Source organism: Camellia sinensis, chromosome 2 (genome assembly GCF_055761805.1).
Source record: "Camellia sinensis isolate YWXY chromosome 2, ASM5576180v1, whole genome shotgun sequence".
NCBI lineage: Eukaryota > Viridiplantae > Streptophyta > Magnoliopsida > Ericales > Theaceae > Camellia > Camellia sinensis.
Genome location: NC_138962.1, coordinates 148,117,827 through 148,144,049, shown reverse-complemented (window position 1 = coordinate 148,144,049; position 26,223 = coordinate 148,117,827). Strand labels below are relative to the sequence as shown.

At 37.0% G+C, this 26,223-nt stretch overlaps 1 long non-coding RNA gene and 1 pseudogene across 4 annotated transcripts in view; one reads left to right on the top strand and one right to left on the bottom strand.

The window, feature by feature from the left end:
• The first annotated feature begins 208 nt into the window (after positions 1–208).
• Positions 209–5,243, top strand: LOC145820376 (uncharacterized). 3 transcript variants are annotated; one of them, XR_014361777.1, is made up of 5 exons: positions 209–416; positions 483–590; positions 2,824–3,074; positions 4,567–4,698; positions 4,813–5,243. It is a non-coding gene; the product is annotated as an uncharacterized LOC145820376 (long non-coding RNA). The 3 variants fall into 3 exon arrangements; XR_014361775.1 differs by having other exon boundaries at positions 209–590; XR_014361776.1 differs by having other exon boundaries at positions 209–590; positions 4,567–4,709.
• Positions 5,244–13,633: 8,390 nt separating this feature from the next.
• The window catches only part of LOC114311196 (large ribosomal subunit protein uL1c-like), a 70,205-nt pseudogene continuing 57,615 nt past the window's right edge, over positions 13,634–26,223 (bottom strand). The window contains exon 10 of the transcript XR_014361783.1: positions 13,634–14,116. The product of XR_014361783.1 is annotated as a large ribosomal subunit protein uL1c-like (transcript). The remainder of the gene's footprint in view (positions 14,117–26,223) is intronic.

Genomic DNA, 26,223 nt, shown 5'->3' with positions numbered 1-26,223 from the left:
GCGTTTCATAAACGTTGTTATTTTCTCTAATCAAAACGGCGCCGTTTTACGAATGTCTTACGAATAGAAGACGTTTATTTCTCTAATCAAAACGGCTCCGTTTTACGAATGTCTTACGAATAGAAGACGTTTATAAACATCTTGAAATGGTTTTGTCCCACACGCTCCCTCTCCCTGTTTTACCTTTATTTTGAATCTGACTCTCACTCTCACTCACACTCACACTCACATTCGCGCCCGCTCTCGCTCTCGCTCTCAAAATCGAAATCGATTCAGATCGGTGAGTGTTCATCAGAGCCATTTCAAAGTTCGAAGTTCATCAGAGCCATTTCCAAGATCTTACATCGGTGATTCATCAGAGCCATTTCGAAGCTCTCTCTCAAAATCGATTCAGATCGGTGAATCGATTCAGATCGGTGAGCGACTCTCTCTCTCTCTCTCTCTCTCTCTTGTCTAAACCCTAATTATCTCTGTCAGTTCAGCTCTGTGATTCAGAGATTCAGCTCGGTCTCAGCGAAACAGATCGATGATTCATCAGAGCCATTTCAGTTCTCTCTCGAAATCGAATTTCATCTCAGCGATTCAGATTGGTGAGCTCCATTGTTTCTGTCTCTAACTGTCTCTCTCTCTCTCTCAAGCTGAACTGATATTTGAATCATGTTACATGTACTGTTGAATCAAGCTGAACTGATATTTGAATTAATCTGATATGATATTTGAATCATGTTACATGTCCTGTTGAATCAAGCTGAACTGGTATTTGAATTAATCTGATATGATATTTGAATTAATCTGAACTGATATTTGATTCTGACCTGAATATAAATATATATGTATATATATAGCTGAAGTCATTCTTGTACAACTATTTGGAATAAATTAATTTGGGTTCATATATTGGGAACACTGCTAATTACTTTAATAATGCTCTGCTAATTTCTCTAGTTCAATCATGGTAGCAAGAACACTCTGCTAATTACTTTAATAATGCTCATGACCTTAGTCAATTAAAGTCAAGATGAAATTATTCATAATTTCTACATTAACCCATTGCACTGCTAGAGGTCTCTAGAACTCAATTTTAACCATCTTTTGGTGCATACAGGGTTATGCCCTGCTCAGTTCTAGGTTCAATTGGATGTTCTTGGACATGCCTTCTTTGCCCCATTTCCAGTATCAAGAGGGAGAGAAATAAGCGTACTTACTACACTAAGAACATCTACTAACAAACTGAAGAATGTTATGCTTTTCTTGTAATGTGTGTGTGTGTGTGTGTGTGTGTTTTGGGTTAGTAAAGTTTTCCAACTACTTATTGTCTTTTGTTGATTTTGTCAGAGACTTGAGGTTCTCGTATAAGCTTAGTTTTGTGTGGCAACCATATACTCTGATGTATATAGGTTATGTGCATATAGTGGTTTTTTTACTTACAAGTTACAACCAAAAAACCATAAACCTATCTTCCTAATTAGAAAGATAAGACTAATAGTCGCAACAATTATAATTTTAAAGCAAACAACAAGATATGTAAAAGGGAATGTTACATCATCCTATTTTCAGTCAATAAAGGAAATTGATGCGAACACCTACTAAAAAACTGTGTCAAATTGCTTGGCTAGACAGTAGAAAACCACATTTCCAAAATTAAATTGTAATTCCAATTTTAGCATTTATACATTTTAAGTTTACGTTCCAATAGTATGGTAAACTTACTTGAGAAGCAAACGATAACAAATAGAAATATTTTTAGTATGAAATGCCAAATCAATGAAAGATCAGCAGTGCTCAACCATATGAAGTAATTCTAAGACTAGAAAAATAGAGCATTGTGTCAATAAATAAAAAAGTAGTAGTATCATCTTTCTAGAACATCATAGCATAAATTCAAGAGAATTAATTTACTGCATTTCGATAATTCTGATAGAGTTCTCCATTGCCTGAGCAACATTTGAAGGAATACTTCCAGCTTCTACTTCCTTCTTTATTCCGAAAAGCAGATCTATAAATAAATGAATGCTAACCCCACATAAGACAACAGCAGATCAACTAATATGATTCCTCTACTAATATGATTGTGATTGTGATTGTGATTCCTCAACTAATTTTAACCATCTTTATTCCAGGCAGTCTTTCTACCCACATCACGTAGTGGTAGCACATCACATGGCTCTGTTTCAGCTGGTACGTATAATTTTTGAAAGCTCTATCCAAACACATAGCTCAAATATGAATTGCTGCTTTGTTACCATGTCATCTTAATTGATAGTCACATCTAGATGTCATTTCATCATTTTGTATCAATATTTAGTTCCTTGGATGTAAGACCTACCTCAATGTTTAGTTTTTAACTTAAATTACATATACAAGGCAACCATTGTTGTGGATAGGTAGCCTCTATGGCATGTTATCTAGCATGAAAATGATAGTTTGCTACAATATGTGAAAATGATCATATTACCTAGAGTTAAATGCCTAAATCCATTTTGTCTTAATTGATCGCCTTAGCTTATGAATATCATCGTGTTCCCTCAATATCTTGAGGTAGGACTTCAGATAGTGTGTTTGGTTTTATTTTTCTGAATTTAATTACTTCTTCATTGGGGTGGAATGTTTTTCTTCTTCTGTTTAATGGAAACATAGTGATGGCCCAGTGGTTGGGCCCCTAACATGCTACATAGGGTTAAATACCCCTACGTTTCATTTTAGTCTTTCCTATTTCAATTGTGTCGGTTTCATTTTCAACTTGTTTAATTTGTGTTTAAATGATGTCCAAGTCAATTTGTGTCCAGATTCAGAGAGCATTCATTTTCACATCATGTTTTGTAGGTCCTAGCTCAAGTCAAGCCACACAAAAGTAGACAAGGGGTCCCACATATATGCATGGTCAATGGGGTACTAGTGAAGATGGCGTTTTAAAAGTTGTTTAAAATGAGTTGAATCAAGTAGTTGAAGGATACACATCTCTTGCTTCACATTTGGACGTTTTGGCACGAGATGGGAGTCTTGCACCACTTACTTTTACAACTTGGCATTATGTTCCAAAACAAAACAAAGATAACATATGGAGGGAGATAAAGGTATGTGCTTGATTTGCTTCTTGTTCTCAACTTTTTGGCAATTTGATTGGTGTAATTTGGTCGTTTTGAGCTTTGTAACTCGTCGTTTGCTCCTCTTTTCTCTGTGCTTTTTTGGAGATTTGAGAGCGTTGTGTTCTTATGGTCAAATCCAAAACTCCATTGTGTTACTTTTGCTATGAATATATCTATTGAGTGAAACCAGTTTTCCCTGTAAAATAAATAGATAAATAAGGAGTTACTCTATATTATTGGGAACATGTAGAGCTGAGAAACAAGAACCACTCAACTGAACCTGACATGTAAAACATGTACTTGGAGGTCATGTAAAACATGTACATCTTGTGTTAATAATAAACCCAATATATAATCACCAATGACAGTTTACTGGAACATATAGCCTCTGATGTTGACTGATGAAATGTTAGAAAAAGCCTTCAGTAAAGCTAATAAATATCTCTTATGTAGGTAAATATTTTTTATCCATTTTCCACCTTTTCAGGCTGTTATATGTTTATGTTATACACAGTGCCTAAAACGACAAAGCTTTATCTGTGGTTTCAAATATATGCTGTACTGATTCCTGTAATATTTTTTATTTTTGCTCATTCCACATAGGCTGCTGACTTGGCTCCACAACCTGCCTCAAGATAAATAAATAAATTGAAGCAGGGGGTTAGTATATTGATATATATGCTACATAAAATTTTGAAACTTATCTAATGATAGTTGATAATATCTGAAGAAAAAAAAATATATTAAAAAAATGAGTGTCATTATTTCCTCTCTTAAGATAAAAAATTAATAAAGAAATGAAAGTTACATACCAATATTTTTAATAAAGAAATGACAATTTGTAGTTGGTATAAGCTATCAAGCTAAATTTAGAAAATTGAATTTCAAAATTACATAACAAGATAATCTGAAGTTGATAATTTGTAGTTGGTAAAAGCTATCAAGATAATTTGAATTTTAATCTGTTGTACTGGTTTTCTGGGGGAAATTGTGGTTTATGTCCAGTTCAATGACATGTATTTAGATTGTCATTAGACTCATCTAATTTTGTTTGGCCTGTGATTTTGATATTGATATATGCTTATTTCTTTGGATTTTCTATTGATACACCAAATGTTTCCAACTCGTGTTTCCATTTTTGCTTTTGAACGTAATAATGGCTGCTCATTTAAGTGATTTTGCTATTATGTCATATAGCAGCAATGATTCATCCCACTAATTTGGGAGCACTAATGGACCACTAATGAGGTGAAAATTTTAAAAAAAAAACACAAGAGCAAAACATCCCATCAAGTGGGACCCACACCACTTTAGAGCTATTAATGGTCCTCTTTTTAGTGGTCTCACTCATTTTTGGTCATATATTTCGATTACAATGGTGTAATATTTATATATTTGTTTCTATGCATCTTGTTATTTATTCAAATCATTTTATTATGATGGTTGGATGTTGTCTGTCTGTATAAAATATCAATTGTAGGTGGCAGCTCAACTGGTTAATTTTTCGTACTAAAAAGCCTATCAGTGTTCCCTATCAAAAAGACTGTTCTCTCTCTCTCTCTCTCTCTCTCTCTCTCTCCATACGCATTGCTCAGTGATCCACTAAGCCCAGGTGACTTACAGGTTTGCTTTACTTTTTCTTGTATTTTATCTCATAATTTCCATTCGGTGTGGTTAGTCTTCACGATTAATGATTTGTGTCTCTTACCTTCCATTTTTGTTGCAGATTCAATGGGTACAAGTGAAAGAAATTGAAAATCTTTAAAATCTGTAGGTTTAGGAAGATTTGAATTTTCTCTCTTTTTCCGGCCTTTTCTCAACAACGAAACAGAGGTTACATATTACCGGGGAACTAGTGTTCGCAATATGTTCTGGTTTCTTTGTCAATTGAATGTGGGTCTCTTGATTTCAATTATCATGTTTTGTTTTGTGGGTTTTTCTGAAACCTGTGGGTGTGTTGCAATTTTTATTTGAAATGTGTGGGCCTCTGCAAACTTTGAACTCAGAAGGCACCATTCCAATTTATAGCATTCTAGTGTAGAATATAATTTATGGGGATGAGCATTTATAAAATATGCCATATTTTTTTTGTACACAGTCAATTTTAAGTTTACTTGGAATGGCAAAATCCATTTCAAAACATAATTTTTATGATGCATGAGGATTTAATTTTATTATATTTTTATTTTGGAGAATCTGATTGCAGTTTATGTTCTGATGCGGGCGTGTAGACCAGTGTTGACCACAACTTCTATGCTAAAACATGATTTTTGGATATATGTTAGTTTGTGGTTAATGTTAAAACATGATTTTTGGATTTTGGATATGTTATTTTGTGGGTAATGGTGATTGGATATTAATTGAATGAGAAACAGAATTAATGCTTCATTTGTTATTTGAATGGAGTTTTTATTTTATATGTTAGTTTTATTATAGGTATTTGAATGGGAGGTAATATTTTATATGTCATTTTTATTACAGATATTTTTAATTCAATTAAACAAAATTAGCACAATTTTTTTTTTTAAAAAAAAAAAAAAAAGAGATATGATGGCGTTTCTACAAATGCCTCCTAAACCATAACACTAACGGTCATATTTTTAAAAACAGAAACGACGGCATTTACAAAACGTCGCTAAATATTGGCGGTGACGTCGGCATGTGCATAGTAGGACATTTTGCGGCGTTTTTTGAAACACCTCCTATACTCATATCATGACGTTTTTAAAACGTCATAAAGCTATAGCGACGGCCGCATCTTCGATGCTTGGTACTAAACGCCCCAAAAGGAATTAGCGGCGTTTTTGATAAATATAGTGGCGTTTTTTAAACGCCACTAAAAGTCCAATTTCTAGCAGTGTTAGTCTTGAAACAAAAAAGAAAAAAAAAATGTTTTGAAATATCTGTTGTTGACATAAGATTTCTTAGAATGAATGGATGGCATTATAGCTTGTGGTTGTATTTTTTTTTTTAAATTTGTTTATTTATTTATTTTTTGAGTTTGGGTAAAGATGACTTGACTATAGATTTTAGGTGGGATTTTGAAGTGACTACAAGAACATGATTATTCATTGGCATACCCTTCTGTCTTATTTCATTGGCTTTTCGTGATTGGTTTGAATGGCAATTGGCACCTTTTTCTTGTGACACGAGTAGTTGTAAGAATTAGGTTATGTTTTCCTTGCGTTTTAGTTAGTTGGAGTAGATTAGTTTCTAAGTTGTTTAATACTCTTACAGCTGTTTCCTTGTGATTGTTCTAGATACTTCTAAGATGAGAGGTAAAATTTTTAGTTAGTTGGTCTTGGGAGTGATATTAATATTTATCATTGGGTGAGTTTGTATTATGGGAGTTGTTGAATTTAAGTTTAATCTTGTGGATCATCATAATATTAGTATAGTGTGGAGTCGTGTTGCAAATTTGGAGTTAGTGGCATGGCATTGGTTTCAATGAATGAGAGTGGCTTTGAGTTAACTTTTTCATTGGGAGTACCTTAGTACAGTTAGGAAGTCTACCTAGTCGTGACGAGTTCTATGTGAACTTAAAATAGTATTGTGACAGCTTTTGGGTAAATTATATGTTAGAATAAGATCATTTCAGTGGATAGTGCTATATGAATTTGTAATTTTAGCATTTTGTTGTGTAGCTGATTTTATTTCCTGAATGAAGCATGTATTGGCTTAGGAGTCTTGACTTGATGTAAAAACATTTGATGAAAGAGAGAGTTATATGGTTCAATTAGTGCATGGTTGGGAGGAGGTAGAACCTTAGGATGGTATGAGATTAATCTGAGTACTTAGAAGATTGTGAAAGTGCTTGGAAGGGGTGTGAGGGTTGTGTTTTGTAATGACGAGGAAGTGGGTAAAGTTTGCCGAGAGATGGTAGTCATGTGTGGGTGCAAAGGAGTATGGAATTTAAGTAGTGAGCGTCATGATCAAGAGTTGTGTGGAGTTTATGAATGTGAAGGGAACTTAGTGGTTGGGTACTAAAAGTGTTTCTTGGGAGGAAATATGGACTGTGTTTTGATTGATGGGTGGTCGGATGGTTGATATTTGGATTGGGTGACAAATAGTTACTTTAGTGGTTTGGCGCTGAGCTGTGAGATTTGGTTTTAGGGAGTCCAACTTGGACTCAGGTATGAAGTGGGTGTGTGTTGAAACCTGGATAGGGGTGATACGTGTTTGTTAACCTGTCGATGTGGATTAAGTCATGTAGAGCGGATGGATCCTTGTGGCGATCACATTTAATGAGACTCAAGACTTGGTTTGATTTGGTTTGGTTGCTTGGTTTGGTTTGGAATCGGTGGTCTGGATGCGTGGTATTCGAAGTTTATTGACATATAGTCATCTTGGGAATTGATTCGGTTTGAGTAAAAAGTGGTACGGTTGGGTGGTACTTAGGTAGTACTGGAGGGCATTGAGCTTCGCTTGTGTGTGTATGTTTGTTGATATGAACCTGTGAAATGACTCAAATTGAATCAAAGTGTTTGAATGTAGATTATTGTAATCGCACTTGTGCCAATGTGTACTATCGATTGTTAGTGATGATGTTTGTAGTGATTGGGAACTTCCAACTTTCGGGAAGTCGTATGTGCTGTGTTATGCCTCGAATGCACTGTCATTATTGTTTCTATTCATTGTTATTACAGATGTGTGTGGTAAATGGGTTGTAACATCACCGGGTGAGTGATGGAGGTTGTTGGGTGATGGTTGGGATTCACCGAATGAATGTTGAGAATGGTTTGGAAAATGAAAATTTCTTTTCCTTGTGTTGTGGCCTAGGATGGCATAGTTAAATTAATGTGGAAGATCTAATCTAAGTGGGAATATATATAAAAATGAAAAGATTTTCAAGAGGAATGGAGAATTTTGTTTACAAAATTGCGACCGTTCATTGTTCTATCTTCTTATAATGGGGTTGTATGGAAACTTGGGTTGAATTGCTTGTTGTGTGTGTATATATATATATTGGCATATTTATTTTGAGGAAATATAATGCGATTGCAATTGTTATATCAATTTGTGTTTTGGGCAGTGAGTATGGGGCGTCTTTTCTTTCGCAAGTGTTGTCCAGGTATTGTTTTATGGTGGTTTCCTTTCCCTTCGACATTGGGATTTGGTCTCTCCTGGTCATCTTTGTGCGGTGTTGTCATTAGGGGAGTAGAATGGTTGGTGTTGTTCCTTGTCTCTTGGATTTTGATGAGTGTACTGATAAATTATGATCTCTTTCTCGTGCTTCTTCTTGTTTGGGTGTCTTTGGGGCGTTGAGGTTTTGAGTCTGAATTCGAGAATTTATATCGAGTGTGAGTCTAGCTTTTGATTGGAAGTTATGTCTTGCCCTCAGAATTGAATAGCTTCTAATTTGACTCCGATTTTATTTCGGGAATATATCCCACGTGTATTAAGTTAGAGGTTGTGTTTCCATCTGAATTGGTTTGTCCTTTGGTTTCAGTCCTTCCCTAATTTCGGGGATGAAATTTCTTAAGGTGGGGATGTTGTAGGACTCCAGAATTTCTTTTCTTTTTCTCGTCACTCGAGCAAAGGAATGTTCGCTCGAGTGGTCTCGCGAAGCTCCCAGTATTTTTGCAGGTCTGCCTGAGATTCTGTGAGTTGTCGATGTCCGCTTGAGCGCATGAGTAGTTGCTCGAGCGGTCTGTCTTGTTGAATCTGAACTTCTGGGAATTTGTGTTCTTTGCTCGAGCGAAGGATTGGTCACTCGAGCGAAGTGTCCGAATTCAGTATGTTTAAAAGTCACTTTTTAATCCACTTTTCTTCATTCTCTCTTGTTCTTTCTCTCTCGTCTGACCCTTTTCCACCATTGTTGTGGGTTTAAAACTTTCAAGCTTGGTTTTCATCTTTGGTACCTGCTAGTTATATCAAAATCCCAATCGCGAGTAGAGTGCTTTACTTGAGGTCAGAAGATCTTTAAATAAGTTGGTACAAGGCATGTCATTTTTCATATGTCCTCAAATCTTCTTATTGTTGATTTTCCAGAATGAAAGCTAGTTTTTTCCTGCTTACATCTATCATTGGTGACTTGTTTTCTTCCTTTATTCATGCAATTCACAGTCAAGGAGAACCCAGATCAGTGAAAGAATGAGGAAACTACAAGAGCTTGTTCCAAACATGGACAAGGTAGGAAGGATAACAACAATGCACACACTTCATCCTATGGTCATAAAACTCATGATCTTTCTGTTTCTTGTAATTCGCAGCAAACAAACACAACATACATGTTAGATTTGGTTGTTGAGTACAAAAAAAAAAAAAAAAAAAAAACAGTACAAGGTATTGAAGAAGAAACCAAATATTGTCTTCATTGGAACTCTTTTTTTTTTTTTTTTTTTAAAAATTTTTTTTTTATCATTGGAACTCTTTTTATCTGTGCTTGATCACTGTTTATTTATTTATATTGTTTTCATACACTCAGCAAAAATTGAGCAAATTGAAAGTGTTCAATTAATATGAATATATGTGATTGTCATGGTTTCCTTTGGTCTTGCGTTTATGTTTAAATGCCATTTGGTGCTTTTTATTGATGTATATTAATGGGATCTCAATATGACATTTTGGGAAAGTGTTTGAAGGGTGATGGAGCACAATCTGCTGAAGAGAAGTAGACATTTCAAGTAAATGAGACACCTCAATTTTAATGAAGAATCTGGTTTTGAACCATACACTCTGACTGCCTAAAGTTGGGATGGGTGCATGCATCTTAAGGTTTTCTCTCTCCCGACTTCAGGGGAGATTTTGGTGCTCTAAATTAGATAATGCAGTTAATACATGTCCTAAATTAGATTAGCGTCACCTTTTGGCTGTTGGCCTATATTTTCAGCTATAGACTCATGCTCATGCTTAGCAGGAAAGGAAAAAATAAATAAAATAATTCATATTTTTGTGAATAGTTTTTTGTACCTATAACTTTTTTTCCATTTTTATATTTTTAAAATTTTTGGGTTACACTTATAAAATTTTAGAGGAAACTAGAAAGGGACCTAATTTTTCAGATTGAATGAAACAATGAAGTGTACGGCTAGTTTTCTAAATATGCTAACTTCATGATCGTGTGATGACAAAAATTAATGTTTGTCATCGACCCGTCAAGCCATATGAGAAGTCACACAAGAAATGAAAAAAATTAGTGAAATATTTAAATGATATATAACAGCCCTCCATCCATATTTATTTAATTTGATGGAATTTGGAGTTCCCTACTGTCTGAAATTAAGTAATAATTTTAGATTAAATTTCTGCAAAGACAAGGCAGTTCGCATAACACTGAAAAAGCTAGCCTCTTATGAATATGACAATTTCAACTTTCAATTACCAAATAAGACCAATTCGGAGAAAAAAAACAAAACAAAAACAAAATTGTGGATGCTATGTTTATTAGTTATTCCTCAAGAGGATGACTGCACAAATGCTTCAAACATAATTTGTTTTGAGCTTGCATATGACAATGATATCAATATAACTTAATGCTTTTCAACAGCACATTACAACCCAAAGATACAAAGGTTTTCAAGCTAGATTTTCAGAGATCAATTTCAACTCAAAAGACGATTAGACCAAAAATGCTTTATCTTGTTCTGTGTGGTGCGCATGCACGTAAAAAAAATGCAGTTTCAGTTCATGAGCCTCCTGTCACTATGAGGCCTGCCAGCACATTCGTAAGCTATTTAAAAGGCTATTTTGCTTATAATACAGTCATAATTTGTAAACGTCTGGATGAATAAAGAAATTTTGTAGATTCCAGGTTCAAGCATTTCAAAACAAAATGGTACGTTCCTACATAGCACATTAGGATCTTGGTATTGGTGGCGACTTGTATGCACCTATGAGAATAGAGCAAATATTTTTTGGGGAAAACTTCTACAAATATAGAGAGATCTAAATAACTAATCTAAAGGATTTACTGATCAAACTCATGGTTTCTACAATGTTACATGTCGTGATGCTATAAAATGTGAAAGAAGGTCCACAAAGTCTATGCCAATTGAAACTGAAAAGAGACACAACCTGAGTTGGATAAACACCACATGTCACAACAGTATACAAGCTAGAAATTTACTTTTACAATTTACATGGAAAAGAGAAAACCCAAGTCTCAATGGCATTATCTATCTAGCTCAGACTCTCAATGAACTGCTTGAAAAAGAAACTGAAGGTGATAAAATAGATGGTAAATTAGTACTGAAATAAAGGTGAAGTGTCAGAATTTAAAATTAAAAAAAAAAATACACTATTTTGACGGCTCTCAATTAACCATGAAAACCAAAAAAGCCTTTCTGAACAATGCAAAGCAGAACCATGACTGACATACACGCAGTTGAGCCAAATGCCTCATAGTGGCTGCCAAGACAGCAACTAGTTAAGTTTCTCGATGATGCTGAGCTCCAAAACTTTGGATGATTTCTGTGAGTTTCCTTCCTTCATGTTTATAACCTTTTGAAAGTCAATTCTCAAAACCTGGTCACTGATATATGGGGAACATTAGTAACAAAAATGAGCCACAAAACCAACCAGACATTAGCTGAGTCCACACGAGATAAATAACTCATTTATTTGGATTTTTGAACCATTCAAGCGTAAGATTTTCAATCTCAACTAATCCAACCAACTCAATTTTTAGGTACTCCTTTTTCTGTAGAAGAAAGTTTAAGTATTGTTTTCAATTCCTAATAGTATAAATCAGTTTTGGTTTAGAATTTTTTTCTTTGAACAGTGTTTTGGTTTAGAATTTTCATTCCACTACAGTAGCTTAACAAGTGTCCATTTTTCCACGTCATTCAATGTTAGAAACCAACCAGCAGAGTGAGAATGAGTATTTCATTCCACGCCATCTTGCATTCCATTCCCACTCTCATCCATCTTCCAATATTGAATCAGTCCTTATCATCATCCAAAGCTGAATCGCCATTAACACCACTAAGAACAAAGAGAACCAAGCAGATCCTTGTCCAGGGAAAACTTGAAAATCACAAAAGTCCTTCACCTTTTAAAGGGAAGTGTAGGCCTCTGACTTCTTTCATCTTTAAGATTAAATCAGCAACTGAATAGCAAGGGATATTTCAATATCCTTTTACCTGAGTTGCAACTTTCTCTTTAATTAACACCAAGACATTTTCCCAAGAAGCTAAACCATTATTGAAGATAAGGTTATTTCTGGTTTTCCAAATGGTCCAAAAAACTGTCATGGATGATTATAGCCTCCCATAAGAGCTTTTTGACATTCTTGAATTTTATTCCAAACCACCGATCAAGTAAGGCACTAACTGATGAAAAACAAACTCATTCCATTCCCTCCCAAGACAAACAATCACCCCAAATTTTCAAAGATCTTCTACATGGTAACTCATTCGCACAAATATTAACAGAGCCTAGAACAGGATTCATCCAGAGAATTCATTTTAATCAAAAGATCACAAATGGTAATCCTTTTGCGCCAGACTAGCCAAGCAAAAACAACAATTCCAAAGGGGCAATGCTTTTCCACAAACTCTATTGTAGGAACAATACAACATTGAGATGAGGTAAACAGGTTTTGTAAAGATTTTAGTGAGAAGTTACCTGATGGATCCACTCTCAAAATTAACTGATCCATTGATTGGCATTAACCTGATCAACCTTTGGCAGCATTTGCAACAACCTATGATGGTCTTCCTCCTCCTCCCATACCAAGAAAATCTTCCTCTATGACATACTCATAATGATGAAATCATCAATGAGACCATCTTTGTTACATCAGACACCCATTTATCAAACAAAAAGAGAAATCTCATTCCATTTCCCAATTTTAGTAGCACATTATTGGGGACATGTTCAGGGGAAAAAAAAAATTGCATTATCGTTTAAGAAATGAAATATCCCATCTCTTGTCCCAATTTATCTTTTCACAAACCACTCTTTTCCAAAGGAGATTTGGCTCAGATGCAAACCTGCACCACCACTTAATCAAGAGAGCTTCATTCTTGATTTTTAGATTAGAACTACCTAGAACCATTAATCTATGTAATGAATCTTTCATCATATGAGATTACGCTCACTGTAATTATAGTCACAGGGTTAGTATTCAATGTTTATTGGCTCGATTTGTTTTGACAGAAAGACTCAAACTCATAGTAGAAAGGGCTGAGGAGGCTGTTGAAAGATTACGAAGTATTCTCTAGTTTCCTTTGCCATTTCAGCCACATAATTACTAATTTATACAGTAACATTGTTCATATGATTTGAGTTTAGAAGGTGAAATCTTTTCACCCTTCTCTTTTAGAAAAAAATTCTCTAGGTGGACATCCCCTCGGCAGAACTGGTAATTCTTAGATACTTCAATCTTTAGTCTGTCGTCACTTACTCACTCTCTACTGCTGCAAAATGTGAAAATATGCTGACTGCAACTGAAGCCAAACAATATGAATCAAATTTCAACACTCAAATTATTTGATGAACAAAACATCATTTTTTTTGGGTAAGTCAATATATACCAAAGATCAAAAGTAAATACATAGTACAAGGAGCATACACGGACAACACAAACAAGGATGGGAATCATCTAAGCAAGCAAAAGATTAGGACAATACCATTTAGTCAATCTAGGCCTCGTTTACATCTGACATGAACAGATGTGCAACAGATACAACATACAGACCATGAGAAGATAGCAATAGCTGCACAGAAAGGCTAGAAAGCCAAAGCAGCAACAACAGTAGCATCAGCATAAAACCAGTCAATTTACGATTGAGCTTTTATATGTGACACGTGCACAAAAGCAAATGGAGTTTGATAAAAGAAGCAGCACGACCAGAACCAAGGAAACAACAACAATACAGAATCATCAAGCCACTTCATATCTAGATTCATCAAACCTTCTTTCGGTCTTCAACAAGATGCAACATTTCTTTAAATCAGATGCAACATTTACTTCACCGGACGCAGTAGAAAATGATTGAAAGAGTTGATACCATCCTTCGGAAGCTCTTTTGGTTTCCCAAGGATAGCAGTAGTTGGGGCAGAGCAGATAAATGAATGTATCAAACCTATAAATGAAAACGATAACAACAATGACAATGATTTTTTTTTTTTTTTTGTGATAAATACAATGACAAACAAATATTTGACAAGCATCTACCGAAACTTAAACCACATGAAACCTAAATAACATTTAGTTGGCATAGATGACATTTACACCTTAAACAATTTTTACTAAAATCTAAAAACAACACAGGGAAAAAAAAAATAATAATAATAAATAAAATAAAAGAGTGGTTTAGCAACAAACTTATGGTGAATCATGAAAGCACTAAAATAAATAGTCTATGACTCTTTAACGGGAAGGAAAAAGCATTTCATCATAAAACTACTATTTGCATAAGCTTCTAGTAATGCAGAAATGAGAGCAAGACTAACCATATACCAAAAGAAGTTATTATATGTCACTAAAAGATATAGAGATACACAATGCCTAAACATGGTGAAATCAAATATGAACAATGGAGTCGGTGTAAGCAACTAAGCATATAGCCATATCCGTAACCTATGGTAAAATTTGTAGTTTCTTCGATAGTCATGAGAAGACACAATCTCTAACAAACCAAATCTCTATGAAATGAAATACAGGCAAAACTTCAAGTAAAACCATGTTACATGCTTTGGTGTGTTCAATTTTTCAAAATAAGCTTACAATTTTCATCATTTGTTTAGCCATAAAGATGAATAACATAGTACATATGTCAAGTTAAACAGAATTAATAACCAGCTTAAATTTATTGAAATTTTGATAAATAAATGTGAACAATGGCCAAAATCATTGCATCACATTGATACATGCCTGCTATTTGAAAGGAAGGGTGTGTTCAATAGGTCAATTCTTGATAGACTCAGGATATATAATGGATCAACCGGCTCATTTACTTCATGTGAAGAATTGTTATTAATGAAAGCCATATAAAGGAGGTGTGAGGTAGGACTACAGAAAATAAACATTGGTACAAAAGCAAACAAACACTTTGTACAACCAACACGATGAAACAATATTTGTGCAATCCATACTTCGATTCTTTTTGTTCATTTGAAAAAAATTGTTTTAGTTGTACATGCATAACCACAAGTATGCCCAATATAGAGGGTGTTTGTTTGGGCTTTTCTGAGCCAACTTATAACTTCTGACTTTTGAAAAGCTATTTTGGACTGTTTGGTTAAACTTATTTCAAACAGCTTCTGATTCTAACAACTTATTTTAAGTCAAAAAAGCTAATTTTAAGAAGCTGTACACCCTTGCTTCTGATTATCAGCTTCTGCTATGGACATGTTAATTTACGGTTATACTCTTAGATTTTTTTATTTTTTATTTTTTTAAAAACAGAAAAAGACCCAAATGGACTATAGAATATTATTATTATTTTTTATGAGAAATGTAGATAAGTAGTGAATAACAAAAAATAAAAGTTAATTGAAAAAGCTACTTCACAGCTTATTTAACAAACAATACTCAGCAACTTAAATCTATAATCCAACAGCTACACCAAACAAATTAATAACTTCTGATTAAAGTCATAATCTATAATCTGTTAAAGCTATAATCTATAATCTGTTTTAACAGCTACACCAAACGGGGCCATAGTGGCATGTGTGTGATGCAAGTAGAAGGTGCTGCGCTTCACATATTCCAATGTTGATTTAAGAGTAGAGTTTGAAGTAGAATCGATTTCAAAAGCTACACATATAAAAGAGAACATGCCCATCTCCTTTTAGACGTCAATGAACAAAATGAAAATCATGTCACAAACCATTATTTGATGAGTCTACCAAATAAATGAGGTTAGGAATTTAAAAAGTTGACAAACCTCACTCATGTTCTACTTCATCAGTTCAAAATCATAGGTGGAGAAACAATTTTACAAAAATAAAAGAAAGAATATTTTAGATACAGAGTCAGATTTGATAATGCCTACATTGAGCTTTGGAAGAGCGGAAAGAAAGAAATAGAACTTCAAAATTAAAGAACCCTTAAACCACACTGTCATCCATAGACATCACCACTTAAGCAGAAAAATTGCTGAAAATTGAAAAGTAATTGGGTTAGTGATTGCCACAAAACGGAGATCAAACAAAATATGTAGACAAAGCAAAAAGACATCAATGATTCATGGTGAAAATACATAAATTCTAGGTAAGTAATCGATGCTCCGACCCAAAAATTAAAAAAGAAAAAGAAATATATTGTGATTGGGCATGTGATCCTAATTATGTTTGGGCTGTTAAAGTGAGAAAACAAATTACCATTCTGCAATATGATTTTTATTTTTATTTTTTTATCAGAAAACAAAAAGAGTTTATGAATAATAATGTGAATCATTACAATCAATAAATAAACACATGGAAGGGATAATAACGAATAGAAAAAAAACAGGCAGCATACAAAACCACCTTAAACTCTGAACATAGGCCCAAAATCCCTCTATGAAGAAGAATACAGTGGTTTTTTGGCAAGAGACCAACAGTGAGAACACTTGAAATGGAATTCTCTTGTTTTTCAATAATATATATATATATATATATTTAAGAAATTAATTTGGCCTCTTCATCTTCACCCTCCATCAAGTTAGAGCATCTCCAACCCCTTCACCAATTTTTTCATCTACTTTGACTTCAAATTTGAATAAAAAGTTTGATTTGATATGAAATACACCAATCCTTACATCAAAATCTTTTAAAAAATTCCTCTTATCCCAATTTTTTCTTTTTATCTAATTTGATGAAAAAAAATTCATCTCAAATGCTTCATCTTTTTTTTATTTTTTTTTCAATTTCAACCCTTCAAATTCAATGTTTTTATTTTTTTTAATTTTTTTTTACATTTAAAGGGAAAAACTGTTATGATAAAAAATAAAAATAAAATAAAAAAACATAGCCCAACCTCCCCATATATATATTATAAGTAATACACAGGCTCTGTTGTGATGAGATGAGGAGATTGCGACAGTGTTAGCATTAATTTGGATATATTTAGTTTGGGTGATTTTTGAGGAGTGAGTACCTGGTAGTTTTGATTGCTCATATAGCGATCCCGGGTTTACCCTTGTTATACCATGATCCGGACATGTGTCCGTGGACGTTGGTAGTTGTTTATTATCTTGTTTACATCCGTTCTTACTTTGTATGTGAGTTATAGGATGTGTTGGGCAGGTTTGTTTCAGGTTGGTTGAGTTTAGAAACCAAAACTAGTTGCCCAGATTTTGGCCTGTCCGCTCGAGCGGGGGTTTGGGCGCTCGTGCGGAGAATACACCAATCCAGTATTTCCTGTGTCGTGTTGGACGCTCGAGCGTGGGATTGACCGCTCGAGCGGGAGTGTTGTGTGTGACGCTCGAGCGGGGGAGTTGGCGCTCGAGCGGAGACCTGATTCTGTAAAAGTGCTGGAAGTGTGTATCCGGCGCTCGAGCTGGAGTTTGGTCGCTCGAGCGGAAGTCTGTGAGTGACGCTCGAGCGGAGAGACTTTTATATAAATCCGAGATCCGACTTTTGGATCACTTTTTCAAGATCTTTTCTCTCTCTTACTTTTCCAAAAAGCCATTTTCAGAGCTTCTCACTCTAAACCGGCCCTTCTCTCTTAGATTTGATCTAGTAAGGATCGTTTGCTCACCTTTTGTCTTCACGAAAGTTGTGTTGATCGTCGAGAGCTTCCTTTTGATCTGAAAATTTCGAGGTTTGGAGCATTTTGGTTTTGGTCTTCATCTCCTTTGAGGCTTCGGGTTTGAGGTAGGGATATCCTACTCCTCTCTATGGATTTTGTCTTTAAATTTTGGTATTTTGAGATGTTGGGGTTGGTTTCGTAATTTGGTAAAAGTTTGGGGCTTTTGTGCAATTTTACAAAAGTTGGGATTTTATTCATAATAAACCTAGAGGCATGTTTGGCTTAGAGAAATGGAATGAATGTTAAATCATTGATGAAAATGGGACCTAAGGGTTGAAATGTTAATTATGGGAATTGACCTAATTACATTGTTTAATTAATTGGGAAAATTAATTGTGAGGAATGAGGAAATGAAATGTTGATTGAATATCCATTGTGCATTTATTTTCTGTTTAGAAATAACTGCTTTGGGCTATCGGTGGAGGATAGTCGTGATTGTTGTAGACAATGCATGATGATTAGGCAAACTGAAACTAATCAATGAAGTGTGTCATGGAACTTGACGGTTGATAGAATACATTAATTATATGTATTGAGGGATTGTATATAGAACCATTGTGTTTATATACGTTATGTGTAGAGGAGGAGATGGGGGATGTACTCCGCGGTTTAGGGGAAGATAGGGGATGTACCTCTAAACCGGATAGTGTTGGGAGAAGATAGGGGATGAACTCCGTAGACATAGCTCATATGCTTGTCTAGAGAAGTGAAGATAGAGCTTATATGCTTATCTTTGTGAAGTGTGGATATAGCTGATATGCTTATCTGTGGATATTATGGTTATACATATCTGTTGTAGAATGTGGATATAGCTTATATGCTTATCTGTGGATATTGTTGTTATACATATCTGTTGAGAATGTAGGTAGTGCTTATATGCCTATCCGTTGAAAAAGGGAAAATGAAAGGAAACTTGGACTTATAAGTCGTATGACATAAATAGATGATTTATGTGATTGTATCAGTGTTGGCCATCTATCAATTGCTAATATTTTAGTCATTGTTCATGGTTGGTTTAGTGTATTTCTACTGGGCTGTGGCTCACCCTATATGGGAATATCATTTTCAGGTGCAGGAAGCATGTCACCTCCAAGGACATAGCTTGGGAGGCTTGAGGCGGACATAATGATGCCGTTTTACTTTTTGGTGTATTACATGTAAATACAAGCCAAGGGCTTAATGTGTATGAGTTAGTACTCTTTCGTTGTAACCAAGTGTTAACTTGGAAAGCTGTAAGCCCGTAGGGCATTTTGCTTTTGTTGTTAACATGTAATACTTTTGAAACACTGAAGAATAGAAGAATGTGGTTATTTCATATGTTAATGAATGTCTTATTTGATGGGTTTATTGTCATTATTTTGAGGGCGTTACAGCTCATATTGCAGTTTATTCCTCTACCTCCTCTCTACTTCAAAAATGTATCTGTCGTCTATGAAGACTGCAAGAATGGGAGTGATGAAGAGATTTCGAACATACTGCTCGAGCGAAACACTTCATTGCTCTACCGGTAAATACAATGTTACAGAAGTTTTGCAGGTCTGCAATAAAAGTACTGGGAGCCTCACATCTACGCTTAAGTGAAGACTTGACTGCTCAAGCGGTTTCGCCTGTAAACAGGCAAGATACTAGGAGCCTCGAATCACCACTCGAGCGACCACTTGATTGCTCAAGCGGTCTCCTACAACAGAATGTTACAATCTTCCCCCCTTAAGGAAATTTCGTCCCGAAATTTCGTGATTCCTGTCAACAACAAAGCCCAACAACCCAATGATGTTCAACACCATACTAACAATAACCACAACCATCAATAATGGAGATCCGATAAATAATGTTTTTAAGTAGCATAGCTGCATAGGTACTACAATAGATGAGCTCTATCCCTATCCAACATGTCAATACTGATACTTTCAAGAGAATAACCTTTCTTAAACTACGGGTAGCAGGTTGGATTGGGTTGGGGGGGTGGATTGGTAGGTAAATTGCACACCCATAATCCCAAGTTTATTCTTCTGTCCTTCTTCATTTTTCTTCTTCCTACATCACTACTCACTTTGTATTGAGAATGAATTCAAGTATTACTAACTTATTAAGATTTAACATGTCGTCCTTTAAAGGATGAAGGATTGGGACTTAGGAAACTGAAGTTTTTGAACAAAGAATTTTAGAAAATGGCTAGGGAGATATGCTGAGGAAGATAAGGGTAGTGTAGAATAAGGAATACTGTGAGGGCTAATAAAATTTGTACGAGTCTTTTGGGGTGAAATTATGGAAGAACTAAAGGAATGGCTAAGAAGAATTCTCCAAACATATTTACTTTTCGGTAGGAAATTTGCAAAGATGAGATTTCATGATGACTACTGTATGGTAGTAAGCTCCACAGACTACTAGTTCCAAATCTCTTCAAAATCACATCATATAAGGAAGCCATGGTACCAGGCAATGTTAGTGGAGTAGATGGTACAGTGGTTTGGCCCAGTTGTATAGGGCCTTGCAAGAATGAGACGTTGACATGGTGGAAACATTGCCATGCTTTATCCCACTCTAGTAAATACCAAAAGGGTAGAAGGCTTATTTTGTGGCAGGAAGTCACAAAGCGTAAAAAATTTTAAGGTTCGATTCTATTCCAGTAATATTCCTAGCTAATAATCGACCAAGGCCCTCCTAAAGTGTCCCTTCTCTTTTTCCCTTGATAGATATCAACATTGGGAAGAATTATGATCTTGCTAATTTGGTGAAATGGGAAAGTGTTCAAAGGAAATCCAGAAAAAGTAAATAACCTATTGGCTACAGCTTAAACGCTTCTTTTGTTTTCATTATTTAGGATATACCTTACCAGAGCTAACAACTCAGAGTGGTTGTCAAGTGAGTATAAGCGTTAAACATTGATGGATGGTGGGCTCCTATTAGTGGTATGCCCTAAAAGCCCCATGTCATTTAATTAATAAAGGGAAAAGTTTTATTTTTATCATACTATCTTTTTTGTGCTATTGTTTACATTGTAAGTCCATACAATTAATATAGCGACCCCGGTCTTTTCTCTTTAGATTATTGTATCCGGACTTAGGCTCCGTAGATCCTGTCATTATTTATTGGTTGTTGTTGTCCTTTAATCTCTTTGTATTTGAGGTATAGGTTGTGTTGGACGGGTCTGGTACAGGTTGGTTGAATTTTGATGCCAATAGGTGATGCCCAGATTTTGGCCTTCACGCTCGAGCGGAAGTTTTAACGCTCGAGCGGTCCCTTCGTTGTTGCTTCTCCGCTCGAGCGGGAATTTTGACGCTCGAGCGGGATTTTCCATCTCCCAGTATTTTTTCTCTGCAGTTCTTCCGCTCGAGCGGTAGTTTTTACGCTCGAGCGTGATCCCTTGTTTTTGCTCCTCCGCTCGAGCGGGGTGTTTGACGCTCGAGCGGGTGCAGCGCCTGCAAAACTTCTGAAAGGGTGCAATCGACGCTCGAGCGGCTTTCTTCACGCTCGAGCATGATTCTGTGTCTTACGCTCGAGCGGGGCTTTCTACGCTCGAGCGTAGAGTCGACTACATCAGTCCGTGATTTCACTTTTCTGATCACTTTTTGACCTACTTTTCATCTCTTAACTTTTAAAAACCGCCCCTTGAGAGTTTCTCTCTCTACTCTTACCTTCTCTCCAAGATTTGATCTATTTCCGGTGGTCTTCTACCCTAGTTCCTTTGGAAGAAAGGTAGAGCTTCGCGAGAGCTTTGTTTTAATCTGAGAAACTTGGGATTTGGAGCACGTGGGTCTTTGGTCTTCATCTCCGTCTTCTCCATTCGGGTTATTTTCTTCGAGGTAGGGATTTCCTACTCCAATTTATAAGTTTTGTTCTAAGTTTTGGTATAATGATATGTTGGGGTTACTTTGATAATTTTGGGAGAAGCCCTAGTTGTGTTAATTAATTAATTTGTATAATTAATTTAAGGGAATTGGGGAATTTGGTTAAATTCATGAAATTGGGAAAGTTATTGGTTAAATGGTGTAGTTGGATAATGTAAATCACTCGCCTATTGAATTGATGGTATATTTATTTCCAAATCTAGAAATAACTGTTGTGGGCTATCGGTGGAGGATAGTCATGCTTGTTGTAGACACTGCATGTGGATTAGGGATAACTGAAACTAATCATTGATTAAGTCATCAATATTGACTGCTGAATTAATACAGACATTATGTGTATTGATTGTGTGTTGTATATGTTATGTGTGTGCATACATTGTTTTGTGTGGGAGGAGATAGGGGATGTACTCCACGGTTTAGGGGAAGATAGGGGATGGACCTCTAAACCGGATTTTTGTTTGGGAGGAGATAGGGGATGGACTCCATTAGCATCACTTTTATGTGTGCTTATTTTTATTGAAGTGTTTAATTGATACAACACTAAAATGTGTATCAAACTGGAAGTATGAAGTGTTTTGATTTGAGCCTGAGTCTCAATTGTTTGTTGACATTGGAAGAATGTGAATATGATATATATAGTTCACTGTTGTAAGTTTGGCCAGGTTCTGAGCCAGATTGATAATGTTGGAAAGTAAAACGTGTTTTAGACATTAGTGTCATGAGACTGGATAGTAATGTAATTGATTATCTTGGTTAACCATCTATTAAATACTAATGCTTTATTCAATGCTTATATTTGGTTTAGTATATTTCTACTGGGCTGTGGCTCACCCTTATGGGAACATCATTTTCAGGTCCAGGTGATAAGCTACCTCCCAGGACTTAGCTTGGAAGGATTTGGATTTTGAAGACTAGCTTTAGTTGTTTGCTTTTATTTGATGAATAATCAAGCCTAGGGCTTTATTTGTATTTGAGTTAGAACTCATATTTTGTGTCCAAGTGATGGCTTGGAAAGATGTAAGCCCATAGGGCATTTAATTTGATGTTACATGTAATGTTTTTATTTAGTAATACTCTGATGAATGAATGAATAAATTGTTTTCTTTAAATAATGCATGTCAATGATATACATATAATGGGTTTATTTTGAGGGCGTTACAACTTGGTATCAGAGCGTACCGGGTTCGAATACTTTGGGTACGTGGGAAGTGATTAGTATCACAATGGGTTCGTCTCGCTTGATAGAGACTTAGATGTACTGTTATGTGCTTATATGATAGCATGTTTATGTGATTATGTGGGTATGGAACGTAGTTTCTAGGATGTTAATTGGACCCTTGAGTTTCTAGTAGTCTTGTTGGAAAGGCACTTGATCAATGCTGTTTCCAACCGGAACTATAGTAACGCTTCGGGACTATTATTATCCAGGAATGAAATTCGTAGGTGCTTATGTGGTTATGTGCTTACGTGGAATGAATTATTTTTGTCCAATGCATTAGGATGCGAGTGTTTAGTTTCGGCACATTTATTAATGTGCTAACGTCTTTGTTTGTTTCCTTTATTAGGATGTCAGGGCGAGGACGAGGACGCGGTAGGCGTGGTAGGCCGGGTAGGCAGGAGGTACCGGTGCCAGAGGAGATTCCGGCAGTTCATGAGGGAATTGGCCAGGCCAATGTGGCCGAGCCAATAGGCCAGCAGGCTATGGGCGCTTTAGCCCGAGAGATAGCAGGGGCATTCAGGGAGTCAGTAGGCATTCTTAGGGCTGAGAATCAAGCCCAGGTTGTTGTTGCGGATGCAGGACCTTCCTTTCTGAAGAGGGAGTTCTTCCGGTCTAATCCGGATGAATTTGTGGGTGATCCTAAAGAGCCGCTTAAGGCAGACGAATGGCTCGAACAGACAACGAAGACGTTTGAGATGCTTGGCATCGAAGACGAGGGGTTGAAGGTGACCTTGGCATCATTCCAGTTGAAGGGGGATGCGGGTCAGTGGTGGAAGTTCACTAAGGGGCGTATAGGAGGTACATGGGAGGCTTTTGTGAATGCTTTCCAGGAGAAGTTCTTATCTCCAGCAGTTAGGGAGAAGCTGAGAGACCAGTTCTGCCAGCTTAAGCAGTCGAGTTCTTCAGTGGCCGAGTTTGAGGCTGCATTTACTAGTTTATCCAGGTTTGCACCTGAATTGGTGGCGTCTGAGGAACGCCGTTGTATTGAGTTTGAGAGGAAGTTGAGGCGTGGCCTCAAGCTGCGAGTTGGGGGAACTATGATTCGGGATTATGGGCGTATGGTTGATGCTGCAGCCCATATGGAGATCATGATGCAGGAGGAGGAGGAAGGACAGAAGGGCTCCAAGAGGAGTCAGGATGGTCAGAGTGATGGTAGGAGACAGAAGGGTTTTAATCCCCAACAGTCTCAGAGTAGCTTTTCTAGATCGACTTTTCCTGTGCCGAGTGCTAGTTCGGGGAAAGGCAGTCAGGGAGACATTACCTGTTTCAAGTGTGGCCAGCTGGGCCACAAGTCTCCAGTTTGTCCTCAGAGGGGAGGAGTGCAGAGAGCAGCATCATCTTCGGCTCGATCTCAGAGCCAGAGTCAGGGGAGAGGCCAGCCACTCTCGTGTTATCAGTGTGGACAGCCAGGGCATATGAAGAGGTATTGCCCGCAGTTGGGTGGCACACCTGGTGCATCTGGTTTGAGGCAGATTCAGGGTCAGCAGCCAGCTCAGTCGGGTCAGGCCTCGAGGGCCAATCAGGGGGCTTCATCGTCCCAGTCGGTGCAACAATCTTATGCTCCTAGGGGTGAGCAGGTTGATCAGAGGTCATCTGGGCGCGTGTATGCTGTTACCGCGCAGGATCTTGTACCGGCTCCATCTGTTGTGAGAGGTACTTTCTTGTTTTGCAACTCGGTTGCTAATGTTTTGATTGATACGGGTGCATCTCATTCCTTTGTGTCTGCTGCATTTGCATCTGTTTTGGAGTTGGAGTTAGCACAGTTAGCATCTCCTATTTGTGTAGTGTCGCCTCTTGGGGGTGAATTGATTTTGAAACACGGTGTTAGGGGTTGTGATATAGAAGTTGATTACCATAGAATCCCATTTTCCTTTGTAGTTATGCCTATGAGAGGTTTCGATGTTATTTTGGGTATGGACTGGCTATCGTCATACCGGGCAGTTATTGATTGCTACCGCCAGAGGGTCACTTGTTGTACCGTGAGCGGAGAGTATTTTCATTTTCTGGGGGACCGGGTTGGTAATGTATTGCCATCAGGGTATGTTCCGCGAGGACGGAGTGAGCTTAGTGGTCTATTTGCCAACCTTTCGATTGGTGAGGATGATGAGACCCAGGTTGTGTTGCCAAGGGTGGTTTGTGAGTACTCGGACGTTTTTCCCGAGGATCTTGTTGGTTTGCCACCGCATCGAGAGATTGAATTCTCTATTGACCTAATGCCCGGCACGGCGCCGATTTCTATGTCACCTTGTCGTTTTGTCCCAGCCGAGTTAGTTGAGTTGAAGATTCAGCTCCAGGAGTTGCTAGATAAGGGCTTTATACGTCCTAGTGTTTCACCATGGGGGGCACCGGCTCTCTTTGTTAAAAAGAAAGGTGGTGCTTTGAGACTTTGTATAGATTATCGGAAATTGAATCGGGCTACAGTTAAGAATAAGTACCCTATGCCTCGTATAGATGATCTGTTCGATCAATTAAAGGGTTCCCGTTGTTTCTCGAAGATAGACTTGAGATCGGGTTATCATCAGTTGAGAGTCAGGGACGAGGATATTCCGAAGACGGCATTCCGTACGCGGTATGGCCACTATGAGTTTTTGGTGATGCCATTTGGGCTCACCAATGCACCGGCAGTATTTATGGATTTGATGAACCGGATATTCCGGGAATTTTTAGATCGTTTTGTAGTCGTTTTCGTGGACGACATCCTTATCTATTCACCTTCAGAGGAAGAGCACGAGGAACACTTGAGGGTGGTGCTTGATTTACTTAGAGCCCATAAGCTTTATGCTAAGTTTGGGAAGTGTGAGTTCTGGCTAGAGGAGGTGAAGTTCTTAGGCCATGTAGTTTCTAGGGAAGGGGTGTCTGTTGATACATCCAAGACAGAGGCAGTGCAAGATTGGGTACAGCCTAAGAGTGTGTTTGAGATCCGCAGTTTTCTGGGATTAGCTGGGTATTATCGCCGGTTTGTAAGAGATTTCTCCAGATTAGCTTCGCCTTTGACTAGATTGACTCGGAAGGGAGTCAAATTTGCTTGGAGTGAGACTTGTGAAAAGTCGTTCCAGGAGTTGAAAGTTAGACTGACCACTGCTCCAGTCTTGATTATTCCGGAGAGAGGGTTGGGTTATGCAGTCTATTGTGACGCCTCACGAGAGGGTCTTGGTTGTGTGTTGATGCAAGAGGGGAAAGTGGTTGCCTATGGCTCACGTCAGTTGAAAGTTCACGAGAAGAATTACCCTACGCATGATTTAGAGTTATCAGCTGTGATATTTGCCTTGAAGATTTGGAGACATTATCTTTACGGTGAGAGGTTCGAGGTATTCTCGGATCATAAGAGTCTGAAATATCTGTTCACACAGAAAGACTTGAACTTGAGGCAGAGGAGGTGGATGGAAT